The 24,966-nt window shown below is 42.1% G+C and overlaps 1 long non-coding RNA gene across 1 annotated transcript in view; it reads left to right on the forward strand.

Moving 5' to 3' along the window:
- The first annotated feature begins 207 nt into the window (after positions 1 to 207).
- The window catches only part of LOC309606391, a 190,886-nt gene continuing 166,127 nt past the window's right edge, over positions 208 to 24,966 (forward strand). Inside the window, exon 1 of the long non-coding RNA XR_014231800.1 lies at positions 208 to 550. This is a non-coding gene — a long non-coding RNA (uncharacterized lncRNA). The remainder of the gene's footprint in view (positions 551 to 24,966) is intronic.

Here is a 24,966-nt window from a genome sequence, read left to right on the forward strand (position 1 = left end):
GTTAGAGTGTGAATTATTTTTTGAAAAAAAATCAACTATAAAATACATCAAGGAGAAAATCTGTCCCACCTCACACTGGTCAGAATGGCCATCATTAAAAAGTCTACAAATAATAAATGCTGCAGAGGGTGTGGAGAAAAGGGAACCCTCTTACACGGTTGGTGGGAATGTAAGTTGGTGCCGTCACTGTGGAAAACAGTATGGAGGCGCCTCAGAAAACTAAAAATAGAATTACCATATGATCCAGCAATCCCACTCCTGGGCATATATCCAGACAAAACTATAATTCAGGGGCTTCCTTGGTGGCGCAGTGGTTAAGAATCTGCCTGCCAATGCAGGGGACACGGGTTCGAGCCCTGGTCTGGGAAGATCCCACATGCTGCGGAGCAACTAAGCCCGTGAGCCACAATTACTGAGCCTGTGCTGTAGAGCCCATGAGCCACAACTACTGAGCCCACGTGCCACAACTACTGAAGCCCACGTGCCTAGAGCCCATGCTCTGCAACAAGAGAAGCCACCGTGATGAGAAGCCCGTGCACTGCAACGGAGAGTAGCCCCCGTTAGCCGCAACTAGAGAAAGCCTGCGCCCAGCAACGAAGACCCAACACAGCCCAAAATAAAAATAAGTAAAATAAATAAATTTTAAAAAAAACACACAAAAAAACAAACTATAATTCAAAAAGATACATGCATCTCTATGTTCATAGCAGCACTATTCACAATAGCCAAAACATGGAAACAACCTAAATGTCCATCGACAGTTGAATGGATAAAGAAGATGTGGTACATATATACAATGGAATACTACTCAGCCATAAAAAAGAATGAAATAATGCCATTCTCAGCAACATGGATGCAACTAGAGACTATCATACTAAATGAAGTAAGTCAGAAAGAAAAAGACAAATACCATATGATATCACTTATATGTGGAATCTAAAATATGGCACAAATGAACCTATCTACAAAACAGAAACAGACTCACAGACATAGAGAACAGACTTGTGCTTGCCAAGGGGGAGGAGGGAGGGGGAGGGAAGGACTGGGAGTTTGGGATTAGCAGATGCAAACTGGTATATATAGGATGGATAAACAACCAGGTCCTACTGTATAGCACAGGGAATTATATTCAATATCCTGTGATAAACCATAATGGAAAACAATATGAAAAAAAAGAATGTATGTATGTGTATAACTGAGTCACTTTGCTGTACAGCAGAGATTGGCACAGCACTGTAAATCAACTATACTTCCATTAAAAAAATAAAATTAAAAAAAAGAGGTGAGGCATGAAGAAGGAACTTGGGAAGCTTAAAAGAATCATAATTTCAAAAAAAAATTACAATTATTTTGACTTGTCCTGAGCCAGAGTTAATTTGTTTCTCCATTCACTTAACCAAAATTTATTTAATATGCTATATGTATTGACATTTGCAAATATTATTCCTCATCCTCAATAACTCTCAAGGCAATAACCTTCAAAGTAAATATTTTCATTTTGCCAATGAAAACACAGACATTCAGAAAGGTGACTTTAGCTCTGACAGAGGAATTAGATTGCCAAGGTAGATTGTACAAGCAGTAAATGTTAGAGCTGGGAGTTCATGCAGGTAAGTCCTTGCTCTTTCCATCATGGTGTAACAATGACATAGTATGCTATCTTCTGGAGTGGTACTGCCCATCCTTTCCTTGGCTCTGACTTGGTAGAGAAGGTTTACACACAGGAAGTATGCTCTCCAAAGTACTTCCTGGGGCAGGAAATTTCCACTACCCGAGGCAACCCCTTTTCTCTACTCATAAAAGCATAAAGACATGAAGGCAAGCAAGAGAAAGTGATAGTATTTTTATAGTTATACCTTAGAATCTACTCAAATTTATAAGAAGTCAATGTTTCACAAAGTTTTGTTCTTCGACAATTACAATCATGACATCAAATTATTTCTGCTATACCTCATGCCTCTGAATTACATCAGTGTGCTTGAGAGCTAGTGCCACAGAGCAATAATTCCCAAAGCATGGTCAGAAAAGCTCTCCCAAATGGTCCCAAACTGATCAAACATGCCACTCCTAATGGATGAGTGACACTAAATTCCATAGACTTCCTTTTTTATGTACAACTATTAACTTACTGCCTGAGTTTTAAAGGGCTGTTAAACATAAGTTAAAATCAGACATTAAACCCGAGTTTACTTAGAACTCCAATATTCCACAAAGAAGTCTGGGAACTACAGAAAATTGAGAAAAGTTACAAAGCTGCTACTACACATATGTGCTTGCAGAGAGTTAAGAAGCCCCCTGATTTAGGGAAGAACTTGTTTATTTTGTCTATCACGTCTAATGCTTTCACAATTTCTGTCCTGCAGCTTTTCTAAAAGCATTCATCCTTGATCCTTGTGAAGTGAGAGACTTATTGCCAAATATGATAAAGAAGAATCAGAATTTCGTTAAGGCTACATGGATATGTAGCAAAGGTTGTTTTACAGGAATGCAGGATTAACAGGGACTTAGTAAAATATATGAGAAAGAGAGAGCAAATAAGATGAGCCAATGATTGCCCCAAGCTTTCTTTCTGGAGAGTTTCCAGGCAGCAATGTGGTGGGGCAGGGGGTGGAATCCAAGCAAAACCAGAGGCTTCCCAAGTAGAGGAAACAGAGTAGGGAATCCAGGGAGACCAATGTGGCTAGAGTTTGAAGGTCAGACTATCAGAGAGGACAGACCTGTCCAGCAAAAGAACTCCTGAGATCCACATAGGGTCCCCCTTGAGTCTTCAGCTGAATACTGATCAGCACATGTGTGTAAGGAAACTAAAGAAACAAAGTTAGGTTGGAATAAGAACCATCTGAAAGAATAGAGGGAAAAATCCATGGTGATCACACAAAGCTTAAAATAGTTTATGTTCTCAGGAGCCAGAAATGGATAGATGGGACACAGCAGAGCACTCAGGTAATTGCCTCAGTAATAGGGAAAAATCAGTCCTAAACTACAGGCTGCTCTGATCCCACTTAATGAAGTTTAAAAGCAAGTCTTGAAAGCATCAACCTGTCTTCAAGTTACTTAACTGTGTCCTGAACAAAGCTCAGGAGTATCTATAGGTATACAAAATATCTAGCACCAAACAAAGTAAATTTCACAATGGTTGATATTCAATCAAAAGTTGCCAAGAATGCAAAGAAGCAAAAGTAACACCCACAATGAGGATAACAAAATCAATCAGTAGAAACAGAACCAGAAATTACATAGATGATAGAATTAGTAGAAAACAGCATTTAAAAAGTTATCGTGTTTATATTCCATATATTCAAGAAGGAAGATTGAACATAGTTAAGTAGTAACATGCAGATATAAAAAAACCCAAATGAAAATTTTAGAAATGAAACTTACAATGTCTAATATGAAAATTATCCTGGATAGGACTTACACTACTTGATTTCAAGATTCAACATAAAGCAGCAATAATCAAGACAGTGTGGTATTGGCATAAAAATAAATAAATAGATCAATAGAGATTCCAGAAATAGGCCTTACACATATATGGTCAAATGATTTTCAACAAAAGTACAAAGATAATCCAATGGAGAAAAGCTAATCTTTTTAAAAAATGGTGTTTTAACCATTGAATATTTGTATCCAAAAATTAAAATAAATAAAACTTGATCTACTCCTCATGCCATATGCAAAAAATTCAAAGAGAATCATAGATCTAAATGTAAAACCTAAAACCATAAATCTTTCAGAAGACGACATAGGAGAAAATCTTCATGACAGTGTATTAAACAGAGCTTTTTAGAAATATAACACGAAATGCACAATCTATGAAAGAAAAAAAATAATAATTATGTTTCATCTAAAATAGAAACTTCCGGTCTTCAGAAGATTCTGTTATGCCAAAGACTAGGGGAAAACATTTGTAAATCACTTATCTGATAATGTAGTTGTAGTCACAACAAAAAATAACTCTTCAAACATGGTATTAAGAAAGCAAACAACCCAATGAAAAATGGGCAAAAGATTTGCATAGATACTTCACCAAAGAAGATACACTTGGCAAATGAGTATATGAAAAGAAGCACAATATCATTAGTCATTAGGGACTATTTGAGACTAATTAGAATGGCTAAACTGAACAAGGCTGATACTATCTGTTGGCAAAGGTGTGGAGCAACTAGAATTCTCATACACTGCTGGTGGGAATGTAAAGTGGTGCAGTCACTTTGGAAAAGGATTTGACAGTTTCTTAAAAAGTATATTTATCATGTGATGCTACTATTCCACTCCTAGTTATTTACTGAAGTTATCAGGTTTTTTCAGTTTAATTTGAAATTGCAGGAAAAAACCCAAAGACTCATCAAACTTAGTCAGAAAACATCTCTGAAACAGGAAATGCTGTTTCAAACCACAAATGTCAGAGAGCACTTCACTCTGGCGTTTGAGTCCCAAAGGAAGAAAAAAATCTTATTATTTCCTGAAAAAATATAGGCATGGAGATGTTGATGGGTGAACTTTCATTTTAAAAGTTTATTCTAAATGGCTGTGGTTGTTAATGGAATTTTAAAAACTTTTTTTCTGATTGGACATTTAGCAACCAGGGAGTTTACTCACCCCATACCCTTGAGATACTGTGTTTTCCTTGGCTGGTATTTACCTATCCTTTCAAAGATCAGCTCTGGTAGAAACAGCCCTGGATGGATTCAAGTGGCAGACTGATCACATGCATTTATACCTGGAAATTGAACCACAGACCTGCAGGTTGCCCTTCATTCTCCATGCTCACAGGGGTCATCTCACTGGGGAGAGTCCTATGCAGCTTAAGGAGAGATGGGGGCCCACAGGAGTCCCTTGGAAGCTGCAGTCCCTTTGGCAGAGGATCTTGGGGGGAAGGAGGATGTCTATGGAATTTGAGAACATCAAAGCTGGAAGGGGTGTTCTCTGGACAAGTGCCTCCTTAGGGGGTCACTGTAAATAAAGATAGGAGACCTCAAGTCCTTTTTAATATCTCCCCAAACCCAGAAAACCTTAACCATTAACATTAACCATTTTCCTACAGAAGTCCACTCAGGTTAACCAAGACATTAATATTCTTGTCTTTTAGCAAAAGTTATTTTAGCTCACAGTGGTAACACCAGTTATCCTGTGATGATCAGAAGTCCTGATTGGTGGTTTGACTTTGGTTAATAAAAAATGAAAAAAATCATGTGATAAAATAAGGCAGAACAAAATAAAAAATACTAGTAATTAATTAATGGGTAGGCATTTTTAAATCCTCATTTTATTGATAAGGGAATTGAGACTCAGAGAGATGCATGAACTTGTCTAAGCCAGTTAGTGGAGTTAGGAGTTAAACTCTGAATGATTGATGCCAGATTCTGAACTGTTTAGTGTTATCTAACTGTTATCATGGGTGGGGGGGGTGCTTCTACATAAACCACAGAAATAAGGGGAGACCCTCAATGGGAAAAGTTAGAAAAATAAATAAAACTACAATGATGCGTTAGATTGAACTAGATAGTTTCAAGTTTCTAAGAGTCTCTAATAAGTTAAAATCCCAATGTGTTAAATTAAACCATCCATGAGATTAGGAACAATCACTCTTACAGGCAGATCAGTGGTAGCAAGTGTTGTGGACAGAGCACTGGACAGGGTATCAGGAGAGCATGATTCTGGCCCAAATAACTAGATGATCTTGGGAAAGTCACCTCCCAACTGGACATCTGGCTGGATCTCTCTCTCCAGTAGAATAGCTGGACTTCTTTCAGGGTAGCCAGTTTCCCAGAGAGCAAAAGAAGGAAGCCACAACTACTGAGCCCACGTGCCACAACTACTAAAGCCCACGCGCCTAGAACCCATGCTCCACAACAAGAGAAGCCATGACAATGAGAAGCCCGCACACCAAAACGAAGACCCAAAACAGCCAAAAATAAAAACAAACAAATAAATAAATAAATTTATTTAAAAAAAAAGAAGAGTAATCCACCAGGACTCTTTTTTTAAAAAAATATTTATTTATTTATTTTGGCTGTGCCAGGTCTTAGTTGCGGCACGCAGGATCTTCGTTGTGGCATGCGGGATCTTTAGTTGAGGCATGTAGGCTTCTTAGTTGTGGCATGCAGGCTTCTTAGTTGTGACATACATGAGGGATCTAGTTTCCTGACCAGGGATCGAACCCAGGCCCCCTGCATTGGGAGTGTGGAGTCTTACCCACTGGACTATCAGGGAAGTCCCCCCACCAGGACTCTTAAGGGCTAAATCTAGAATGGGCACAGCACACTCTAGCCACATTCTATTCAACAAAGTAAATCACAAGACCAGCTTAGATTCAAGGAGAGAGGAGACAAACTATCTGTTGATGGGAAGAGCAGCAGGTGCATACAGGGATGGAAGGAATTGTTGGTGGCCACCTATGGAGACTGTCTACTACACACATTATGAGCAGATGTCCACGGTCAAATAAGTTTGGGAAATCTGGACTAAACACAATTAAAAAGGTTTCTTAACAGCAAGACTTCTTAGAGTTGTTAAAATGCTAACTGAAGTGCCAAGAATGATATAAAGTAAGTAGCAAGTATAAAAAGAAGTAAAGTTTAATTATTGCTTTCTAGCCTAACTTTGTCCTTCCTGACCTTCTTACACAGATCAATATGAAAGAAGAGGATAAAAATGTCACCAATCTAACAGGAAATATTTACGGTTAAACTGGCTACCACAGACAGTCACAGTCTTTGAAAGGTAAAGAATGTCTTCAGGAAGTTGCAAAGGACCTGACTCAACTTCAGTATTTTCTCCATCCTTTGTGGAAACAGCCACTTTTCTTGCTAAGTAAAGCCTCCTTCAGCATAAATTGAGATTCTGGACTTCTAGTTGCTGAGAAAAAGTCAGTCCTATTGCTCATTAAAATGATTTCTTCCTGCCTTTATTTTTTTTAAATTAATTTATTTATTTTTGGGTAGGTTGGGTCTTCGTTGCTGGGCGTGGGCTTTCTCTAGTTGTTGCGAGCAGGGTCTACTCTTGGTTGCGGTGCACGGGCTTCTCATTGTGGTGGTCTCTCTTGTTGAGGAGCACGGGCTCAAGGCATGCGGGATTCAGTAGTTGTGGCACGTGGGCTCAGTAGTTGTGGTTCGCGGGCTCTAGAGTGCAGGCTCAGCAGTTGTGGCACAGGGGCTCAGTTGCTCTATGGCATGTGGGATCTTCCCGGACCAGGGCTGGAGCCCGTGTCCCCTGCATTGGCAGGCGGATTCTTAATCACTGTGCCACCAGGGAAGCCCCCTCTTCATGCCTTTAGAATCAGGTCTTTTAATGAGTTCCAATTAATTCTGGGAAGATAATAAAAGTCAGGGGTGACTTTTCAATTCTTTGTCTCATAAGCAACTGGTGTTGTTTTCTTGGCTATCTGGTCAACTGCAAAGCACAGAAATGACCCATTGGGGTGACCAATGCCTTGGACACATGGTATTTGTGAAAGTAGCTTGGTGTGGAAGAAGAGAAGAAACTCTGGAAACTGATCTGGCTTTGAATTCCCGCTTCTCTACTCCTATTCCTGTTACTCCTTGGAAATCCTTAAGGAAGCTGTGTAAGTCCTCTGATCCTCAGTTTACTCATCTATAAAACCTAAATTGTAAGGCTTTTGGAGAGATTAAATGTGATATTGTTTGCTTATCTATTTGTTCCTTCCACTCATTCAACAAGTATTTAGTTATTGTACTTAATGAGTGGCAGGCAGTATACTATGCACAGAATATATAGCTTGGAAGGGAAATAAACCATATGCAAGTAAATTAATAAATAATTAATTTGCAACTAAAGATTTTTGCCAAGTATTGCACAGTCAGGTCAATGCCATAATAAGAAATGAGCAGGATGCTTTGATCATTTACGGTGGGAAGCAGTGTCTTATCTTAGATACGGTTACAAAGGAATGTCTCTCTGAATTGATAAGGTTGGGATGAGAAGGGCCAGCGATGTGAGGAGCAGAGAGAGGACCATTCCAGGCAGAAGAAACCGCAAATGGCAAATTTCTAACATGATCAAGAATTTAATGAGTTTGAATTTATGTGAACTCACGGAAGACCAGTTTGGCTGGAGCATAAAGGGAGGGGAAGGCTGGAGAGCTCAGCAAAGGAAGGATCATGTAGGATGTAAGTAAGGAGTTTAGACTTTATTCTAATTGCAATAGGGAGGCATTGTGGAATTCTGAAGAGAGAAAACGTGATCCAGTTTAAAATACTAAAAGATCACTCTGGGTCCCTCTGTAGACTGGATTGAAGGGGAGCAAGAGTGGAGAAAAGGGGAACAATTAAGACATTATGGTAGTCCAGAAGAGAGATAATGGTGGTATTTGCTGGGCTGCTGGCACTGGCAATAAAAATAAATTACAAAATATTTGTAGTGGAACTGGCAGGACTTGGTGACAGATGGGATGTGGAAGGTGAGAGAGACAAAGGGGTCAAAATGGATTTTTCTGGGTTTTGGTATAGAAACTAGATGGGCAGAGATTCCATTTACTGCAAAAGGGGAAACTGGAGGCGGAGCAGGTTTGGGGAGGGGATCAGAGGATCTTAAGACTTTCAGTTTGGACATGCTAGGTTTCTGAGAGAACCAGTTTGAGATGCCAGGTAGGTAACGAAATGTATGAGATGAGATCAGAGATGAGGTCTTGGCTGGAGGTATGAATTTGGGAGTCATCAGCATACAGATAGTATTTAAAGCCATGGGACTGGATGAGATCCCTTGGGAGGGAATTGTAGCAAGAGACAAGAAGAAAGGCAAGGGGAAGACTTGAATTGAATAAGATTTAATAAGGAAGAAGGGATCAGTGAGAGAATGGAGAAAGGCTAGTGGAGTGGGAGAACAAACAGAGTAGTATGACGCTGAGGAAGCTAAGAGAGAAAGGTTAGTGTTTCATGGAGAAATATTTGAATGCTACTGGGAAGCTGAGTATGAGAAAGAGAGCTCTGTCCATTGGATTTAGCAATATGGCGTAATGTGAATAGAACCCAGATTGATGGAAAAAAGAACACGAAGGGGGCTTCCCTGGTGGCACAGTTGTTGAGAATCTGCCTGCCAATGCAGGGGACACGGGTTCGAGCCCTGGTCTGGGAAGATCCCACATGCCGCGGAGCAGCTGGGTCCGTGAGCCACAACTACTGAGCCTGCGCGTCTGGAGCTTGTGCTCCACAGCAAGAGGCTGCGATAGTGAGAGGCCCGCGCACCGCGATGAAGAGTGGCCCCCACTTGCCGCAACTGGAGAAAGCCCTCGTACAGAAACGAAGACCCAACACAGCCAAAAATAAAAATAAATAAATAAATTAATTAATTAAAAAAAAAAAGAACACGAAGGGTGGGAGTGGAGGTGGTGTATGTTGATATCCCTTTTGTGAAATTATGTTAAAAAACAGAAATGAAGGTGTTCTAGAAAGACATCAAAAGAAGCATAGCAGAGTTTTCTGCTTGTCTACCTCACACCCATTCTCTCCCTCCTCGTTAACTTTTTCTTGGGGCAGCAAACTCTCTAGTTAACAGTGTTTCTTCCCTTGCTATGTGGGGAGCCAATGAAACATAAGGGACTGACTCAGCTACCTTTCCCCCTACTTCTCCTTAGGTGGCAGATAAGAGGGTGGGAACTACACTGGCCATTTTGCAACCATGAGAAGAAATTGAAAATAGAAGCCCCTGTTAAGGAAGTGGAACAGCAAGATCGGGCAGCAGACTGCGGCATCAAGAATATTTTCAGATCTGAGAAATACCAGAGTATGCTTGCATGCTGGTATGAGCCATCGAGGAGAGAGGTGGGTGAAGAAGAGCCCAGGGGATAATGACAGGACTGCAGCCCTTAAAAAGGCATGCGTAGAGAGAGCCTGGGTGTCTGTTGATGAATTGGCCTTTGATAGGCTTCTGCAGAGGGTTTAGGACACTTACCAACGTTCTTTCCTGAGGAAACTTTCTCCAGCAACTCTGACATTCCATTGCTCTTTCCATCCTTCATCCTTTTCCCTATGGACTAGAGTCTCCTGTCTCTTCCTTCCTAAATTCATTCCCCATGCTGCTGCCAGAGTGAATATTCCAAACTGCAAATATGACTTTAGAAGACTGTGTAGCTCCTGGTCATCCACAGGATGAAGCTGTACTCACTTGCCTCAAATTTAAGACATTCTCTTTCTAAGACAAATACCATATGATTTCACTTATATGTGGGATCTAAAATATGGCACAAACGAACGTATCTATGAAACAGAAACAGACTCGCAGACATAGAGAACAGACTTGTGGTTGCCAAGGGGGAGGAAGGTAGGGGAGGGATGGATTGGGAGTTTGGGATTAGCAGAGGCAACAGATTATATATAGAATGGTTAAACAACAAGGTCCTACTGTATAGCACAGGGAACTACATTCAATATCCTGTTATATACCATAATAGAAAAGAATATAAAAAAGAATGTATGTATATGTATAACTGAATCACAGATATACAGCAGAAATTAACACAACATTGTAAATCCACTATACTTCAACTAAAAAAAAAAAAAGACATTCTCTTTCTGGCTCTTCTTTCCAGCTTCCTATCTTCAACATTTCATTAAGCATTCTGAGTACTAACAATGCCTGGTTATTGGCATTTCCCTAATGGTGCATTATCTTTCCCACGTCTATACCTTTCTTCATGCTTTCTCCCTTTTATCCTTCTTCCTTTCTCTTTCACTTATATAGTTTCAAGGCACAGCTCAAATGCCAGCTGTGATGTGTCCAGAGGGAATTAGTTGTTCTTTCCTCTCATTCTTGAAAGAGCAGCTGTCCTCCCATAATGAGGGTCTGCCCTTCAGACAGGTGATATAGCTTTTCCTGTTGGCCCCCTCCCACTGGATCGTAAGCTCTTGAGGCTAGGGGCCCTGACTGATTCATCTTTTTTTTTTTTTTTTTTTTAACATTTTTATTGGAGTATAATTGCTTTACAATGGTGTGTTAGCTTTATAACAAAGTGAATCAGTTATACATATACATATATCCCCATATCTCTTCCCTCTTGCATCTCCCACCCTCCCACCCTCCCTATCCCACCCTTCTAGCTGGTCACAAAGCACCGAGCTGATCTCCCTGTGCTATGCGACTGCTTCCCACTAGCTATTTTACATTTGGTAGTGTATATATGTCCATGCCACTCTCTCACTTCATCCCAGCTTACCCTTCCCCCTCCCTGTGTCCTCAGGTCCATTCTCTACGTCTACGTCTTTATTCCTGTCCTGCCTCTACGTTCTTCAGAACCATATATATATATGTATTTTTTTTTTTTTTTTGGTTCCATATATGTGTGTTAGCATACTGGATTTGTTTTTCTCTTTCTGACTTACTTCACTTTGTATGACATACTCTAGGTCCGTCCACCTCACTACAAATAACTCAATTTCGTTTCTTTTTTTGGCTGAGTAATATTCCATTGTGTATATGTGTCACATTTTCTTTATCCATTCATCTGTCGATGAACACTTAGGTTGCTTCCATGTGCTGCAATGAACATTGTGGTACATGACTCTTTTTGAATTATGGTTTTCTCAGGGTATATGCCCAGTAGTGGGGTTGCTGGGTCATATGGTAGTTCTATTTTTAGTTTTTTTGAGGAACCTTCATACAGTTCTCCATAGTGGCTGTATCAATTTACATTCCCACCAACAGTGCAAGAGGGTTCCCTTTCCTCCACACCCTCTCCAGCATTTATTGTTTGTAGATTTTTTGATGATAGCCATTCTGACTGGTGTGAGGTGATACCTCATTGTAGTTTTGATTTGCATTTCTCTAATGATTAGTGATGTTGAGCATCCTTTCATGTGTTTGTTGGCAATCTGTATATCTTCTTTGGAGAAATGTCTATTTAGGTCTTCTGCCCATTTTTCGATTGGGTTGTTTGTTTTTTTGATGTTGAGCTGCTTGTATATTTTGGAGATTAATCCTTTGTCAGTTGCTTCCTTTGCAAATATTTTCTTCCATTCTGAGGGTTGTCTTTTCGTCTTGCTTAGGGTTTCCTTTGCTGTGCAAAAGCTTTTAAGTTTCATAAGGTCACATTTGTTTATTTTCGTTTTTATTTCCATTTCTCTAGGAGGTGGGTCAAAAAGGATCTTGCTGTGGTTTATGTCATAGAGTGTTCTGCCTATGTTTTCTTCTAAGAGTTTGATAGTGTCTGGCCTTACATTTAGATCTTTTATCCATTTTGAGTTTATTTTTGTGTATGGTGTTAGGGAGTGTTGTAATTTCATTCTTTTACATGTAGCTGTCCAGTTTTCCCAGCACCACTTATTGAAGAGGCTGTCTTTTCTCCATTGTATATTCTTGCCTCCTTTATCAAAGATAAGGTGACCATATGTGCGTGGGTTTATCTCTGGGCTTCTATCTTGTTCCATTGATCTATATTTCTGTTTCTGTGCCAGTATCACACTGTCTGGCTTACTGTAGTTTTGTAGTATAGTATGAAGTCCGGGAGCCTGATTCCTCTAGCTCTGTTTTTCTTTCTCGAGATTGCTTTGGCTATTCAGGGTTTTTTGTGTTTCCATACAAATTGTGAAATTTTTTGTTCTAGCTCTGTGAAAAATGTCATTGGTAGTTTGACAGGGATTGCATTGAATCTATAGTTTGCTTTGGGTAGTGTAGTCATTTTCACAATATTGAAATCCAATATCTTCCAATCCAAGAACATGGACTATCTCTCCATCTGTTTGTATCTCTTTAATTTCTTTCATCAGTGTCTTATAGTTTTCTGCATACAGGTCTTTTGTCTCCTTATGTAGGTTTATTCCTAGGTATTTTATTCTTTTTGTTGCAATGTTAAATGGGAGTGTTTCCTTAATTTCTCTTTCAGATTTTTCATCATTAGTGTATAGGAATGCAAGAGATTGCTGTGCATAATTTTGTATCCTGCTACTTTACCAAATTCATTGATTAGCTGTAGTAGTTTTCTGGTGGAGTGTTTAGGATTCTCTATGTATAGTATCATGTCATCTGCAAACAGTGACAACTTTACTTCTTCTTTTCTGATTTGGATTTCTTTTATTTCTTTTTCTTCTCTGATTGCTGTGGGTAACACTTCCAAAACTATGTTTAATAATAGTGGTGAGAGTGGGCAACCTTGTCTTGTTCCTGATCTTAGTGGAAATGGTTTCAGTTTTTCACCATTGAGGATGATGTTGGCTGTGGGTTTGTCGTATATGGCCTTTATCATGTTGAGGAAAGTTCCCTCTATGCCTACTTTCTGGAGGGTTTTTATCATAAATGGGTGTTGAATTTTGTTGAAAGTGTTCTCTGCATCTATTGAGATGATCATATGGTTTTTATCCTTCAATTTGTTAATATGGTGTATCACATTGATTGATTTGTGTATATTGAAGAATCCTAGCATTCCTGGGATAAACCCCACTTGATCATGGTGTATGATCCTTTTAATGTGCTGTTGGATTCTGTTTGCTAGTATTTTGTTGAGGATTTTTGCATCTAAGTTCATCAGTGATATTGGTCTGCAGTTTTATTTTTTTGTGACATCTTTGTCTCATTTTGGTATCAGGGTGATGGTGGCCTCGTAGAATGAGTTTGTGAGTGTTCCTCCCTCTGCTATATTTTGGAAGAGTTTGAGAAGGATAGGTGTTAGCTCTTCTCTAAATGTTTGAAAGAATTCGCCTGTGAAGCCATCTGGTCCTGGGCTTTTGTTGTTGGAAGAATTTTAATCACAGTTTCAATTTCAGTGCTTGTGATTGGTCTGGTCATATTTTCTATTTCTTCCTGGTTCAGTCTCGGAAGGTTGTGCATTTCTAAGAATTTGTCCATTTCTTCCAGGTTGTCAATTTTATTGGCATATAGTTGATTGTAGTAATCTCTCATGATCCTTTGTATTTCTGCAGTGTCAGTTGTTACTTCCCCTTTTTCATTTCTAATTCTATTAATTTGGGTCTTCTCCCTTTTCTTCATGATGAGTCTGGCTAATGGATTATCAATTTTGTTTATCTTCTCAAAGAACCAGCTTTTAGTTTTGATGATCTTTGCTCTCGTTTCCTTCATTTCTTTTGCATTTATTTTTGATCTGATCTTTATGATTTCTTTCCTTCTGCTAACTTTGGGATATTTTTGTTCTTCTTTCTCTAATTGCTTTAGTTGTAAGGTTAGGTTGTTTATTTGAGATGTTTCTTGTTTCTTAAGGTAGGATTGTATTGCTATAAACTTCCCTCTTAGAACTGCTTTTGCTGCATCCCATAGGTTTTGCGTCCTCGTGTTTTCATTGTCATTTGTTTCTAGGTATTTTTTGATTTCCTCTTTGATTTTTTCAGTGATCTCTTGGTTATTGAGCAGTGTATTGTTTAGCCTCCAGGTGTTTGTATTTTTTACAGATTTTTTCCTGTAATTGATATCTAGTCTCATAGCGTTGTAGTCAGAAAAGATATCTGATACGATTTCAATTTTCTTAAATTTACCAAGGCTTGATTTGTGACCCAAGATATGATTCTGGAGAATGTTCCATGAGCACTTGAGAAGAATGTGTATTCTGTTGTTTTTGGATGGAATATCCTATAAATATCAATTAAGTCCATCTTGTTCAATGTATCACTTAAAGCTTGTGTTTCCTTATTTATTTTCATTTTGGTTGATCTGCCCATTGTTGAAAGTGGGGTGTTAGTCCCCTACTATGATTGTGTTACTGTCGATTTCCCCTTTTATGGCTGTTAGTATTTGCCTTATGTATTGAGGTGCTCCTATGTTGGGTGCATAAATATTTACAATTGTTATATCTTCCTCTTGGATTGATCCCTTGATCATTATGTGGTGTCCTTCTTTGTCTCTTGTAATAGTCTTTCGTTTAAAATCTATTTTGTCTGATATGAGAATTGCTACTCCAGCTTTCCTTTGATTTCCATTTGAATGGAATATCTTTTTCCATCCCCTCACTTTCAGTCTGTATGTGTCCCTAGGTCTAAAGTGGGTCTCTTGTAGACAGCATATATACAGGTGTTGTTTTTGTATCCATTCAGCCAGTGTATGTCTTTTGGTTGGAGCATTTAATCCATTTACATTTAAGGTAATTATCGATATGTATGTTCCTATTACCATTTTCTTAATTACTTTGGTTTTGTTATTGTAGGTTTTTTCCTTCTCTTGTGTTTCCTGCCTAAAGAAGTTCCTTTAGCATTTGTTGTAAAGCTGGTTTGGTTGTGCTGAATTCTCTTAGCTTTTGCTTGTCTGTAAAGGTTTAATTCCTCTGTGAAATCTGAATGAGATCCTTGCTGGGTAGAGTAATCCTGGTTGTAGGTTTTTCTCTTTCATCACTTTAAATATGTCCTGCCACTCACTTCTGGCTTGCAGAGTTTCTGCTGAAAGATCAGCTGTTAACCTTATGGGGATTCTCTTGTATGTTATTTGTTGTTCTTCCCTTGCTGCTTTTAATGTTCTTTCTTTGTATTTAATTTTTGATTGTTTAATTAATATGTGTCTTGGCATGTTTCTCCTTGGATTTATCCTGTATGGGACTCTCTGTGCTTCCTGGACTTGATTAACTATTTCTTTCCCATATTAGGGAAGTTTTCAACTATAATCTCTTCAAATATTTTCTCAGTCCCTTTCTTTTTCTCTTCTTCTTCTGGGACCCCTATAATTTGAATGTTGATGTGTTTAATATTATCCCAGAAGTCTCTGAGACTGTCCTCAATTCTTTTCATTCTTTTTTCTTTATTCTGCTCTGCAGTAGTTATTTCCACTATTTTATCTTCCAGGTCACTTATCCATTCTTCTGCCTCAGTTATTCTGCTATTGATCCCTTCTAGAGAATTTTTAATTTCATTTATTGTGTTGTTCATCTTCGTTTCCTCTTTAGTTCTTCTAGGTCCTTGTTAAACGTTTCTTGTATTTTCTCCATTCTATTTCCAAGATTTTGGATATCTTTACTATCATTTTTCTGAATTCTTTTTCAGGTAGACTGCCTATTTCCTCTTCATTTGTTAGGTCTGATGGGTTTTTACCTTGCTCCTTCATCTGCTGTGTGTTTCTCTGTCTTCTCATTTTGCTTAACTTACTGTGTTTGGGGTCTCCTTTTCACAGGCTGCAGGTCCGTAGGTCCTGTTGTTTTTGGTGTCTGCCCCCAGTGGCTAAGGTTGGTTCAGTGGGTTGTGTTTGCTTCCTGGTGGAGGGGACTAGTGCCTGTGTTCTGGTGGATGAGGCTGGATCTTGTCTTTCTGATGGGCAGGTCCACGTCTGGTGGTGTGTTTTGGGGTTTCTGTGACCTTATTATGATTTTAGGCAGTCTCTCTGCTAATGGGTGGGGTTGTGTTCCTGTCTTGCTAGTTGTTTGGCATAGGGTGTCCAGCACTGTAGCTTGCTGGTCGTTGAGTGGAGCTGGGTGTTGGCATTGAGATGGAGATCTCTGGGAGATTTTTGCCTTTTTGATATTACATGGAGCTGTGAGGTCTCTGGTGGACCAATGTCCTGAATTTGGCTCTCCCACCTCAGAGGAACAGCCCTGACCCCTGGCTGGAGCACCAAGATCCTGTCATCCACACGTCTCAGAATAAAAGGGAGAAAAGAAAGAAAGAAAAAGATAAAATAAAATAGTATAAAATTTTTAGAAAGTTATTAAAATAAAAAACAAAAAATTATTATTAAAAAAATTTCTTAAGTAGTTTAAAAAGAAAGAAAGAAGAGAACAAGCAAACCAAAAAACAAATTCACCAATGATAACAAGCACTGAAATCTATACTAAAAAAAAAAAAAAAAAAAGGACAGACAGAACCCTAGGACAAATGGTAAAAGCAAAGCTGTACAGACAAAATCACACACAGAAGCATACACATACACACTCACAAAAAGGTAAAAAGGGAAAAAAATATATATATATCATTGCTCCCAAAGTCCACCTCCTCAATTTGGGATGATTTGTTGTCTATTCAGTATTCCACAGATGCAGATACATCAAGTTGATTGTGGAGATTTAATCCGCTCCTTCTGAGGCTGCTGGGAGTAATTTCCCTTTCTCTTCTTTGTTCGCACAGCTCCCGGGGTTCAGCTTTGGATTTGGCCCCGTCTCTGCGTGTAGGTTGCCTGAGGGAGTCTGTTCTTCGTTCAGACAGGACGGGGTTAAAGGAGCAGCTGATTTGGGGGCTCTGGCTCACTCAGGCCGGGGGGAGGGAGGGGTACGGATGCGGGGCGAGCCTGCGGCGGCAGAGGCCATCATGACGTTGCACCAGCCTGAGGCTCCCCGTGCGTTCTCCCGGGGAAGTTGTCCCTGGATCATGGGACCCTGGCAGTGGCGGGCTGCACGGGCTCCCGGGAGGGTTGGTGTGGATAGTGACCTGTGCTCGCACACAGGCTCCTTGGTGGCTGCAGCAGCAGCCTTAGCGTCTCATGCCCGTCTCTGGGGTCCGTGCTGATATCCGCGGCTCGCACCCGTCTCTGGAGCTCCTTTAAGCGGCGCTCTGAATCCCCTCCCCTCGCGCACCAGGAAACAAAGAGGCAAGAAAAAGTCTCTTGCCTCTTAGGCAGATCCAGACTTTTTCCCAGACTCCTTCCCGGCTAGCTGTGGCGCACTAGCCCCCTTCAGGCTGTGTTCACGCCGCAATCCCAGTCCTCTCCCTGCGATCCGACCGAAGCCCGAGCCTCAGCTCCCAGTCCCCACCCGCCCTGGCGGGTGAGCAGACAAGCCTCTCGGGCTGGTGAGTGCTGGTCGGCACTGATCCTCTGTGTGGGAGTCTCTCCGCTTTGCCCTCCGCACCCCTGTGGCTGCGGTCTCCTCTGTGGCTCCGAAGCTTCCCCCCTCCGCCTCCCGCAGTCTCCGCCCGCGAAGGGGCTTCCTAGTGTGTGGAAACCTTTCCTCCTTCACGGCTCCCTCCCAGAGGTGCAGGGCCCGTCCCTATTCTTTTGTCTCTGTTTCTTCTTTTTTCTCTTGCCCTACCCAGATACGTGGGGAGTTTCTTGCCTTTTGGGAGGTCTGTGACCTTCTGCCAGTGTTCAGTAGGTGTTCTGTAGGAGCAGTTCCACATGTAGATGTATTTCTGATGTATCTGTGGGGAGGAAGGTGATCTCCTCATCTTACTCTTCCGCCATCTTGAAGGCCCTCCTCCTGACTCATCTTTGTAGTCTTGCTCCTCTCCACTCTGCTCAATAAATATCTGTTGAACGAATGATTGCTTTCTGGACCAAGCCTCCCTGTTTACTAAGAGGAAAGCTGTGAACATGTGTTGTGTTGCCTGTTGAGCATCCCTTCCCTGTTTCTAGTGACAGTATCCTTCCTTCCTTGAGGGCCTGCAGCTCTTCCATTCCCACCAGCTGAAGTCGTCTCCCCACCCTCACCCCAGGCTCCTGCTGCAGCTCCTCTGTGAGCTGCCCAGGGGTCTTCCATTAACACTTCTTTTCTTGACTAAGTTGGCTGGAATTTATGGGTCAGAGAGACCACATGAAATATAACTTTATTTTAGGACAATCTTGAAGAGTTAGTCCCTTGCAATACTTTCATGAATTCCCTTTAAATAAGGCTTACTCTTCTTAGGTAAAAAAATCTGTCGCTCAGATTTCTGACCACAGACCTGCTCCTCTCCAAGATGGCTCTCAGGTGAGTGGGTTGTGGCTTACTCTGTCCTCTTTGCAGGTCGAAGGAAAGGGTTCTTTGGGTTCACATGATATTCTCTGACCTCCCTGGTCGCCACAGCAGCATCTCTTGTTTCCATGACAGTGTTCCTTGCCCACTAGAGGGATGCTTGCCCTGCTGGCATTTGTGTCTGAAGCCAATGCTGGCATTGCTTGTAATCTGGTTTTGCAAGGCTTGGCAGAGGCTGCAGTACTTCCTAGTTGCCACACTCACCTCTTCACTGATGGCTCTAAAACCTCCACATATCCTCCATTGGCTTCTGGTTGGGGTGACATTGGATGTGGGGTGGGTTTCATCTTTCTCTGCTGAATCACCCCTGGCCACAGTAGATCTCATGGTTGGAAAGCTGGCTCTCAGACTCAGCTACCTCCTGCTTCCCCATTTCAGGGTTCAGTGGAAGCTCCTGGGTTCCAACAAATCCCATGGGAAGAGAGAGCAGCTAGAGAGAGGCTGCACCACTGAGCTTCTTTCATGTGGCCAATCCCCAAATTCTTATGGACATGTCAGGGAACCTGGCCCACCAGGCAACCTCCTCCCAGGGTTCCAAAGAGGGAGTGGGCCAGGACCCCTCTGCCCTAATTATTCTCTTCAACTTGTCAGGGTTGCAGCCCGGGGAGAGGAATGGAGCACAGTTTGTCTACCTCTCCACCTCTGTTTCTTCTCTTCTGCCTTCAGCCCACCCTCTGTCTTCAATATAACCTTGGATTATAAAGGATGGGTTTCACTTTTACTTCTATCTTATATCCTGTCTTTTCTGCTTGTAGTTTTATGGCTATCTTATTTACACCACGGGAAAAATTCTATATCAAGCTGATATGTAAAATGGGGACAGGGGCTTCCCTGGTGGTATAGTGGTTAAGAATTGCCTGCCAATGCAGGGGACATGGGTTTGAGCCCTGGTCCGGGAAGATCCTACATGCCGCGGAGCAACTAAGTCCATGCGCCACAACTACTGAGCCTGTGCTATAGAGCCCACAAGCCACAACTATTTAGCCTGCATGCCACAACTACTGAAGCCTGCATGTCTAGAGCCCGTGCTCCGCAACAAGAGAAGCCACCACAATGAGAAGCCTGCACACCTCAACGAAGAGTAGCCCCCGCTCGCTGCAACTAGAGAAAGCCCGCGTGCAGCAATGAAGACCCAATGCAGCCAAAAATAAATAAATAAATAAAATAAATTTATATAAAAGAAAGGGAACAAAAGAAATTTAGACTTTATTGCCTTGCCTTATAATGTCAGCAGCTGACTGTTACCTTTCTCTGTATTCCTTCTTTAAGAATCCAATTTTCCCTCTGTCTACCCCACCCCTCACCTGCTGCCAAGAAAGGTGAGTAACTTGGCTGACTATGGAGAAGATCGGGTAATGTTCATGTAAATCTACGTTTGTATTTTCCAGGTATTCCTTTATACCTTTGACTAAAGAACCCTAGCTGATACAAGCAGCGTGATACACAATTCACAATTTGCCTGTGGATAATTTAATCTTTCCTTTTTGCTAAGGCCTTTCCAAGAATTACCCAAAAGAGAGTCGATCAAGAGTATAAAGAGAAACAGATGGGACCATCACACTGGGAGCAGGAGACTCAAGTCAGGTTTGGTGAGCAGAAGCTAATCTCTTCTGATTCCATGAAGTGATGCAAAACACCCTGGAACCCAGATGCCAACTGCGGAGACTGTGGGAAGCAGGGGCAAGAGATTTGACAATTCTAAACCAGTGGATAAATCACTGCATTTGACTGAGCTTAAACATGATTAGGATGTGAGGCAAGTTGAGGGCTCAGAGTTAATACATTAAAATGGTAATAGATAAGCAAAGAAAGAAACAATCTGAATCCTCACATTTTTGACTGTGAAAATTATCTCTCATATGAGGTTGGATTTGTTGCCCTTTCAATCAATTACTCACTATTTTTCCATGCTTTGGATGTGTGAAATACTGGAAGAATTATAATGAAGATGTTTATCATCAAGTTTGGGAAGAAGTAGGAGCCTAAGGTAATTAAGAGACTATTAAAAGCCAAAATGTGAAAGATTTGAAGGTTCTTTAGGACTTCCCCCAAGCAGAGGGTCCCACCCTGGATCAGTTAGTCCAAATGAAATAAAGATAGGAAAAATGACTGGCATTGGGTTTCCCACTGTGGGGGTAGGAGCTTACAGACAAGCCAGGGGAGGAGGCTAGAATGACCTATGTGGTAATGGATTAGAGTGGAGACATCAGTATGAACTCATGTTTAGCTTAATATGAGATGATTACATTTAGAAATATTTTAGGTATGTATATTATACAAGTTAATACATATACATTTATGTCCTTGTTCTGGCAGCCTGGGAAATGACACCTCAGTAGCCATGAGAGCATCTAACCCCTAGATCTCAGTTTTTTCCCCCCACTCTCAATATATGCTTATTTATGAAATTAAGAGCAAAATATATACACACACAAAACACTCAGAGACACCAAAGGACCCTAAGGCCTCAGATTAAATACACCCCCAACCACAAGCAGAGGTTCATGAAAACAGTAAGCCAGACGCCCTCCGCCTCCCATATTCAGAATCGATTCACATGGGAGAAGGCAGATGAGGGCAGGGAAGCGGGAAGGTGAGAATCCGCCAACGGGCAGAAGAAAGTCACACCCCTTGCAGCACTCACCCCAAACTTTTCCTATAAAAATTTTCCCCCCAAAACCATCAGGGAGTTTGGGGTTTCTGAGCACGAGCCAGCCTGTCTCCTTGCTTGGCTCTGCAATAAACCAGAGTCTGCTCCAGACTGTGATGTTTCGGTTTCTTTGATCTCATTGTGCATCAGGCACACGGACTTTGTTCGGGAATATTCCCTAGAGGCCACGAGCAGACCCGCCGCGAGGCCCAAAGGTGGTGGCGGAGGAGAGGCCTTCCCCAGGCTGCCCTGGTTCCGGCTCCCCCCTCCCCCCACCAACACTGCCTCAGACACAAAGCCGGTACTAAGCCTCACAGTGTTCCCTCACCTCTCCAGGTCCCAGCCAGTGGCCTGGGGGCTTTGGCAGACCCTGGTGATGCCCCCGAGGCTCCCTGAGGCTTCCTCTCTCCGACTGCTCAGCACTTCTCTCACCTTTCACTCCTGACGCCTTTCTCGCCAGTACCTCGAGATTAGGCCTAGAAACTACCCCCTGCCACTCTCGGGTCCTCACCAGGCGCCGGCAACACCTCCTGGCGAGATCTCAGTTTCTAATACCATTCTCCAATGAAAGGAACCAGGGTGCCTTCCAGAAATGGCTCATTCTAGGATTCAGGCAGGAAATCTACAAAATGAGCCTGAATCTCTTGTAGAGCCAGAAAGTAAGAAAGTGCTCAAAAAAAATCCACAATGATGTGGGTATGCCAAAGGAACGCAGGAGCCAAATGAAACCGCTCCCAATGGCCAAAGCTGAAGCAATCTGAGTAACAAAACAAAGTATTATTGGATTATAACCGAAAGTATAGAATATCTACTAGTCCCTGCTGACATAAACAAATTATTGAATAAATAAATGGGAGAGAATAGACAAATCTCCTGTGCTCCTTAGCCCTCAAGGACTTGAAGCATAACTCCCTTCTAATTAAGGGCAGGCTGTGCCCAGTGACTTCCTTCCAAAGAATGCAGCATGAAAAGGGGGATGAAAGTAACTTCACAGTGGAAAAACTTGAAAAAGCCTACCTCAGCCAGGTGGACAAGGTCAACATCAACAGTGATTAAGTCATGCACCCTTAATACGCTGTAATGAGGATGGCTCTTCAGCTCTGTAAGCATCCTTCCAAAAACTCATAATCCCAGTCGAATCATGAGATAACATCAGGTGAATCCCAAGTGAGGGACATCCTATAAAATACCTGATCAGTACTCCTCAAAACTGTCATGGTCATCAAAAACAAGATAAGTCTGAGAAACTGTCACAGCCAAGAGGACTAAGGAGACACGATGATGAAATGTTAATATGGTGTCCTGGATGGAATCCAGGAAGAGAAAAAGGTAAAAACTAAGGCCATCTGAATACAGTATGTCTTTAGTTAACAACATATCAACATCAGCTCATTAATTGTGACAAGTAGTTATGGGCTGCACGCTGCAGGCCTACACGGCCTGCACACTTGCCCAGCTTTAAGACCAAAGAAAGAGCCCAGAGTCAGCAACAGAGATATCAATGGTTAATGGATAGGGTGCTTACCTGCCTGGAGAAAGGCCCTGGAGTGACACCCGACTGTGTGTAGCTATCGGTGGGTAGGACATGGCGGCAGGCTTTGCTCCTGGGGGTGGGGGAAGGGGAGGTTGCCAGTTATAGGTTGGCTCGTTAGTTACCAGGGAAACTAGCAGAGGGGCACGCCCCTCACCGCCCCTTTGATTAGAACAAGCATTAGCTGAGGCAGGGGCAAGCATGTAGGAAGGTGAGTCAGGTGCATAGGGTGTAGGTGAAGCAGGCACTGGTGAAGCAGGGAATGCACGGAGAGCAAGCAAACAGCCATCCTGAGTGGCCTGACCATAGAGTAGTTAATAGAGGGAATTGGCTGGAGAGTATATGGGAATTCTCTGTACTATATTTGTAATTTTCCTGTAAATCTAAAACTATTCTAAAATAAAGAGTTTACTTAAAAATGATTGGCATTGCAACATGTGGCAGGGTGGGAAAAAATTACTGCTAAACTGGAATAATTTTTTGTCTTTCTCATGTGATAACCAGGGATGTTCCTTTAATTCTCCAAGCCTGTTTATTCATTGGATGGGAGATAATACATCTGAGTTCTCTCTCTCTCCCTCTCTCCCTCCCTCTCATCTTCCCCCTCCTCCTCCCCCTTGCCACCTAGGGCTGAATCCAGCACTCTGCAGCTTTAGTTTGAGAATAGTCCATCTACTTTTAAAAGCCTTCCTTTTCTTGCTCTTGGTCCTCTGTTCTGGTCATGTCGTTTGGTACGCTAATGCCTGCATTCATGCTTACTGAGAGGTCCTTTCTTGATAACATCTTTGCCTTTTGACAGTGACTCATTCCTAACTTGGAGCGCAGGGGCCGGTGACCCAGGTAGGAGGCAGATGGCTGTCTGCTTGTCCATAAGGCCAGCCTTCTGGGCTTTTACTTGGTAATCACTGCTCCAAAGCAGATCCTTAATTAACATTCATGAAGCTTGTCTGGTGTAGCAGTAAAGGACACTGAATGAGGGAGGCTAAAGCCTGAGCTCGAGACCCAGCTCTGCCACCAGCCGTGCGACCTTGGGGGAGTAGTCTCTGCTTCCCACAACCCTGATTTATTCGCCTCTAAGGTGGGGAAGCAAATGGCCTTGTCTCTTTCACAGGGTATGAGGACCAATGAATAAACAGACTCTCAAATGTCTATCAGTGTCAAATTTCTAACAGTAGGATTTGCTGATAACACAGGGTGATACTTGGCCACATCATTGTTAGGGGAACCACTGACTGAAACCGCCCGCCCTGGCCAGGCAAGATGGTAACCACTTGCATGAGTTATCTTACAACAGGGGGTCCTGGTAAGGAACGCGGAACTAACAAGTAACCACCAACCGAAAGAATGCAGGAAAGGTCAAAAGGAGAGAGGAGACACGGGTCCATATGTTCTACCAACCTCCCAGAATCCTTCTCTCTGGAATCCATCTTGGCCGAGTGATGCGTGTGCCACCAGGAAGGGCCCTGAGTCAGAACGATTGGCCAGAGACGGCCCGGAAACTAACCCCATTCCCATAAAACTCAAGATTGCGAGCCACGTGGCAGAGCAGTTCTCCTGGGTTCCCTTACCCTCCTGCTCTCCGCCCCGGGCGCCCCTTCCCCATAAAGTCTCTTGTTTTGTCAGCATGTGTGTCTCCTCCGACAATTCATTTCTGAGAGTTAGACAAGAGCCCACTCTCAGGCCCTGGAAGGGGTCACCCTTCCTGCAACATCATAAGAGAGATTCAGCAATGCACAGTGAGGCCAAACAAACTGAAATGTCGGAGTTTGGAGCAGAGAAATGTTTATGGCATGGCTAAGCAAAGAGAACGGGTGGCTCCTGCTCAAAACCCCCAGAACTCCCTGATGGTTTTCAGGGAGAAATTTTTATAGGCAAAATTTGGGGTGAGGGCTGCAGGATGTGTGACTTTCTTCTGATTGGTCAGTGGTGAGGTAGTAAGGTGGTGCTCCAGGAATCTTGTGCTCAGCCTGAAGTTACCATCCTCCACCTGGTTGGGGGGGTCTTCGTTCTTGTAGAAGAACTCAAAGATATTGTCACATATATCCCTTGAGGAGGAACCAGGATCCTGCCTTAACTGCTGCACTATGGTTTCTTGACTGTTCCTCCTTTGTTTCTGCATTCCATATTTCCCTGATTAGTAGCTGTTTGGATCTGCCCTTTGGAACTCAGGGAAGGTCTAGGAGT

Source organism: Balaenoptera borealis (assembly GCF_965194805.1).
Source record: "Balaenoptera borealis genome assembly, chromosome: 11".
Classification (NCBI taxonomy): domain Eukaryota; kingdom Metazoa; phylum Chordata; class Mammalia; order Artiodactyla; family Balaenopteridae; genus Balaenoptera; species Balaenoptera borealis.